This window comes from Rhinoderma darwinii, chromosome 9, assembly GCF_050947455.1.
Source record: "Rhinoderma darwinii isolate aRhiDar2 chromosome 9, aRhiDar2.hap1, whole genome shotgun sequence".
In the NCBI taxonomy this organism is placed as follows: domain Eukaryota; kingdom Metazoa; phylum Chordata; class Amphibia; order Anura; family Rhinodermatidae; genus Rhinoderma; species Rhinoderma darwinii.
In genome coordinates, this window is record NC_134695.1 from 107923772 (window position 1) to 107929426 (window position 5655).

The following is a 5655-nucleotide window of genomic DNA, read 5'->3' on the forward strand; positions in this document are numbered from 1 at the left end:
CCATATATGGTATGGCCCTCGATCGCGTCACAGGAATTCCCTGTGATGCGATCCAGGGGCATCCCCCCTTCTCACTTTCCCCTGAATGCTGCAGTCAGCTGTGATCGCAGCATTCACGGGAATAACGGCGGAGATGAGAGGTTCTCTGATCTCCGGCGTTATAGAGCGGGGCTGCGGCTGTGTAATACAGCCATTGCCCCGCTCCTGACAGGAAGTGCGCGCGCGGTCAGCATGAGGAGATGCGGCCGGCGCTGCACTAATGAGCGGCAGTTCAGGCACTGAAGACAACATGGGGGTGCTTTGTAGCGCGCCCGCCATGTTCTGTCTTCAATGCCGCAGATCATTAGTGCAGCGCCGGCCGCATCACATGATGCTGACCCCGCGCGCATATGTCAGGACTCAGGAGCGGGGCTGTGGCTGAATTACACAGCCGCAGCCCCGCTCTCATAGTCATGTGTACTATACTGAGCTGTGCGGCTGCAACGTGCATCCCTCCCATAGACAGGTAGGAGCCCTGTCTGCGAGCCAGATACGGCCATCAAAAGAGCCATATCTGGCTCGCGAGCCATAGGTTCCCGACCCCTGCTTTAGACATTTCACAGGAATTAAGGCAAACTAGAGGTGAAATTTACAAAGTTCATTATTTTTTTCCAGAAATTCATTTTGAATCCATTTTTTTTGTACCACAGAAGGTTTTACCAGAGAAATGCCACACAATATTTATTGCCCAGGTTCTGCAGTTTTAGGAAATATCCCACATGTGGCCCTAGTGCGGTAATGGACTGAAGCACCGGCCTCCAAAGCAAAGTAGCACCTAGTGAATTTTGGGCCTCCTTTTTATTAGAATATATTTTAGGCACCATGTCAGCTTTGAAGAGGTCTTGTGGAACTAAAACAGTGGAAACCCCCCAAAAGTGACCCCATTTGGGAAACTACACCCTTCGAGGAATTTATTTAGGGGTGTAGCAAGCATTTTGACCCGCCAGTTTTTTTTGCAAAAATTTTTGGAACTAAGCCATGAAAATGAAAATCTACATTTTTTCAAATAAAATGTAGGTTTAGCTAATTATTTTTCATTTCCAAAAGAACTAAAGTAGAAAAAGCACCACAACATTTGTAGAGCAATTTCTCCCGAGTAAAACAATACTCCACATGTGGTAATAAACGGCTGTTTGGAGACACGGCGTGGCTGAGAAGGGAAAGAGCGCCATTTGGCTCTTGGAGCTCAAATTTAGCAGGATTGGTTTGCGGAGGCCATGTCGCATTTGCAAAGCCCCTGAGGGGACAAAACAGTGGAAACCCCCAACAAGTGACCCCATTTTGGAAACTACACCCCATGAGGAAATTATCTAGGGGTACAGTGAGCAGTTTTACCCTACAGGCGTTTTACAGAACTTATTGGAAGTATGCCATAAAAATGAAAATCTTAATTTTTTCAAAGAAAATGTAGGTTTAGCTAATTTTTTTTCATTTCCACAAGGACTGAAGGAGAAAAACCACCGCAACATTTGTAAAGCAATTTCTCCCGAGTAAAACAATACCCCACATGTGGTCATAAACATCTGTTTGGACACACGGTAGGGCTCAGAATGGAAGGAGCACCATTTGGATTTTGGAATGGTTTCTGGGCGCCATGTCACATTTGCTGAGCCCCTGTAGTACTAGTAGTCATTTGTGTTGCACATGATTAGAAATTCCCATGTAGCCCCAACCTAAGGGCAGATTCACACGAGCGTTGCGTTTTTGCGCGCGCAAACAATGCAGCGTTTTGCGAGCGCAAAAACCATTTGACAGCTGCGTGTGTCATGCGTGTCTGATGCGCGGCTGCGTGATTTTCGCGCAGCCGGCATCATAGAGATGAGGCTTGTCGACGCCCGTCACTGTCCAAGGTGCTGAAAGAGCTAAATCTTTCAGCACCCTCGACAGTGAATGCCGAACACAACAGCGAAAAACCTGTAAAAAAAAAAGATAAAGTTCCTACTTACCGAGAACTTCCCGGCCGTTGCCTTGGTGACGCGTCCTTGGTGACGCGTCCTTGGTGACGCGCCTCTCTTGACATCGGGCCCCACCTCCCTGGATGACGCGGCAGTCCAAGTGACCGCTGCAGCATGTGATTGGCTGCAGCCTGTGCTTGGCCTGTGATTGGCTGGAGCTGTCACTTGAACTGAAGTGTCATCCCGGGAGGTCGGACTGCAGGAAGGAGACAGGAGTAATCGGTAAGTTAGAACTTCGTTTTTTTTTTACAGGTTCATGTATTTTGGGATCGCAAGTCACTGTCCATGGTGCTGAAACAGTTTAACTCTTTCAGCACCATGCACAGTGAATCTCTCCCGACGTCGCGGACCGGAAATTTTTTTGCCGGGTTCGGCCAAAACGAGTTTGGCCGAACCCGGTGAAGTTTGCCTCGGTTGTCGGGGTTCGCTCCTCGCAAAGACACTCCGTTTGGATGCTTGGAAACAGAAAAGCACGTAGTGCTTTTCTGTTTCTACTCATCCTTTTGACAGCTGTTGCGCAAACACGCAGTTCGCACGGAAGAGCTTCCGTGCGACCTGCCTGGTTTTCACGCACCCATTGACCTCAATGGGTGCGTGATGCGTGAAATACGCAGAGTTATTGAACCTGTCGCGTATTTTGCGCAGCGAACAAACGCTGCGCAAAATACACGGACTGTGTGTACTGCCCCATAGACTTCTATAGGGCATTGCGTGCCGCGCGAAAACCACGCGGTCTACACGCTGCCAAATCACGCTCGTGTGAATCCCCCCTAAAGCATAAAGTTCCTTCATGGGCAAAGTTGCCAACAAAAATAGGTATTTCCCATGATGCAGTAAAGTGATTTGGAAGGATATGGGGGCTGTAGATGGGATCTGCTCCCAATCGTACACGCATTCTCATATGTCTCACTATAGAGACTCTCTTCATGTAAGGGGCAGACATTACAAGATATCTGCAACCCGGGCATTATTCCCCATGTAGAAGATCATTCCCACAAAAATCCTTCATTTGTCTACAACTGTCCATAAAAGAGAGTCATTCCTAAATATGTTACAAATCTTTCCTGATTACGCCATTTTATGGGTGCAACACGTCCGGCTATGTGTAGCAGTATACATATATACTCTATGTGAATAACGCAGACAATACATTCATATTAAATAGTCACCTACCTCTTGTAACTTACCTGTACACCACATAGGAGTGACTGATGACATCATATGAAGACACGTCATCTCTAAAAAGGGAAGACAAAACAGTAAAAATAGATTGTAAATAAAAAACAAAAATTCTCAGTTAGACCCCGTTTACACAGAAATTTTTTGCAGGCAGAAAAATCTGCCTCAAAATTCATTCAGGAATGGAAAATCTGCCTGCAAATTCTTGCCGCTATTTTCGTGGCCTTTTTCGCTGCATTTTTCGGGTAAAAAACGGCGGAAAGAAAGAGCATGCCGCTTTTTTGTAACACAAGTGCTGAAAGCCGCCGCAGAAAAAAACACCTCCGCCTCCAATTGAAATCAATGGGAGGTTGTTTGGGACTTTTTTTTACACTAAATCTGATACGGTTTCCGCATCAAAAAACTTTGTGTGAACTGGGCCTTACAGATGTGTTAACCCTTAACTTGCATCAAGTTATACAATGTATCATAATACCAATTCAATACAATCTCATGCCATCTAGCAAAAAAAAGCAACGTACACTTGTTTTTAACATGGGAGTCTATGGGCGACATATGGCATCCGTCCGAGTAAATACTTTCTTTTACATCTTCGTTTAACATCTCGCGCCATATATCTCGGGTTAGGCCCCATGCACATGACCGTATTTTCATCTATCCGTAAATACTGTCGGTAAATACGAATCCGTAGTCATCCGTATATATATGGAACGATATCCGCAAATACGGTCTGTAGTGCATCCATATTTGATCCGTATATACGGATACGTAAAAAAAAAGGGAGGCTGCAAATGATGTCACTAACATGTTGCTTAGCAACGCTTCTGTAAATACGGACGGTTTATGCATACACATCCGTAGCCGTCCGTATATACGGAAGCGCCCATAGGCTTCTATGGGAGAGTGGCAGGTTCTATAATTTTTTCAGCAAAAATACAGAAAGGTGTCTGTGGCCAATAGAAATGAATGGGTCCGTAATTACGGATGAAAAATACGGTCGTGTACATAAATTAAAGAGGCTCTGTCACCAGATTTTGCAACCCCTATCTGCTATTACAGCAGATCGGCGCTGCAATGTAGATTACAGTAACGTTTTTATTTTTAAAAAACGAGCATTTTTTGCCAAGTTATGACCATTTTTGTATTTATGCAAATGAGGCTTGCTAAAGTCCAACTGGGCGTGTTTAAAGTAAAAGTCCAACTGGGCGTGTATTATGTGCGTACATCGGGGCGTGTTTACTTCTTTTACTAGCTGGGCGTTCTGACGAGAAGTATCATCCACTTCTCTTCACAACGCCCAGCTTTTGGCAGTGCAGACACAGCGTGTTCTCGAGAGATCACGCTGTGACGTCACTCACTTCCTGCCCCAGGTCCTGCATCGTGTCGAACGAGCGAGGACACATCGGCACCAGAGGCTACAGTTGATTCTGCAGCAGCATCGGCGTTTGCAGGTAAGTCGATGTAGCTACTTACCTGCAAACGCTGATGCTGCTGCAGAATCAACTGTAGCCTCTGGTGCCGATGTGGCCGACACGATGCAGGACCTGGGGCAGGAAGTGAGTGACGTCACAGCGTGATCTCTCGAGAACACGGCTGTGTCTGAACTGCCAGAAGCTGGGTGGTAACGAAGAGAAGTGGATGATGCTGATTCGTCAGCATCATACACTCCCATTCCTAACGCCCAGCTAGTAAAAGAAGTAAAAACGCCCCGATGTACGCACACAATACACGCCCAGTTGTACTTTTACTGTAAACACGCCCAGTTGTACTTTTGCAAGCTTCATTTGCATAAATACAAAAATGGTCATAACTTGGCCAAAAATGCTCGTTTTTTAAAAATAAAAACGTTACTGTAATCTACATTCCAGCGCCGATCTGCCGCAATAGCAGATAGGGGTTGCAAAATCTGGTGACAGAGCCTCTTTAAAGGAACAGTGTCACCACAATTTTTTTTTTAATATGTTAAAGATGTTAGTACTTTATTAAAAACGTTTGGATTAATTTGTGTGTTTGTGTGTTACTTTTTCTAATTTTTACACTTTTTCTTCCCTATGGGGGCTGCCATTTTTTTTTCCATTTCTGTATGTGTCGATTAACGACACATACAGACATGGAATACGGCAGCTCCAGTCCCATAGGGACTGCGAACGGGTCCCGTTCCATCCACTGTCATGTACGCTGCTGTGTGGGAACGGCGCATGCGCCGCTCCCACACAGTTCAATTTGAAATGTGCGCCGTCCGGCGCCATTTTCCTGTGGACCGGAAGTCGCGGCCGGACAGTAATATTACTACTTCCGGTCGCGGCTTCCGGACTTGTGCACATAGAGCAGCGGCAGCAGACGGAGCGGATGGACCGGAGGGAGCGGCGGCGACTGGAGCAGGTAAGTGATTTCTATGTATGTTTGTGTTTCAGTGTGTGTTTACTACTGTATGTAAACCTTCTACACTGAGTGTTAGCTCAAAAAATGGCGACACACAGTG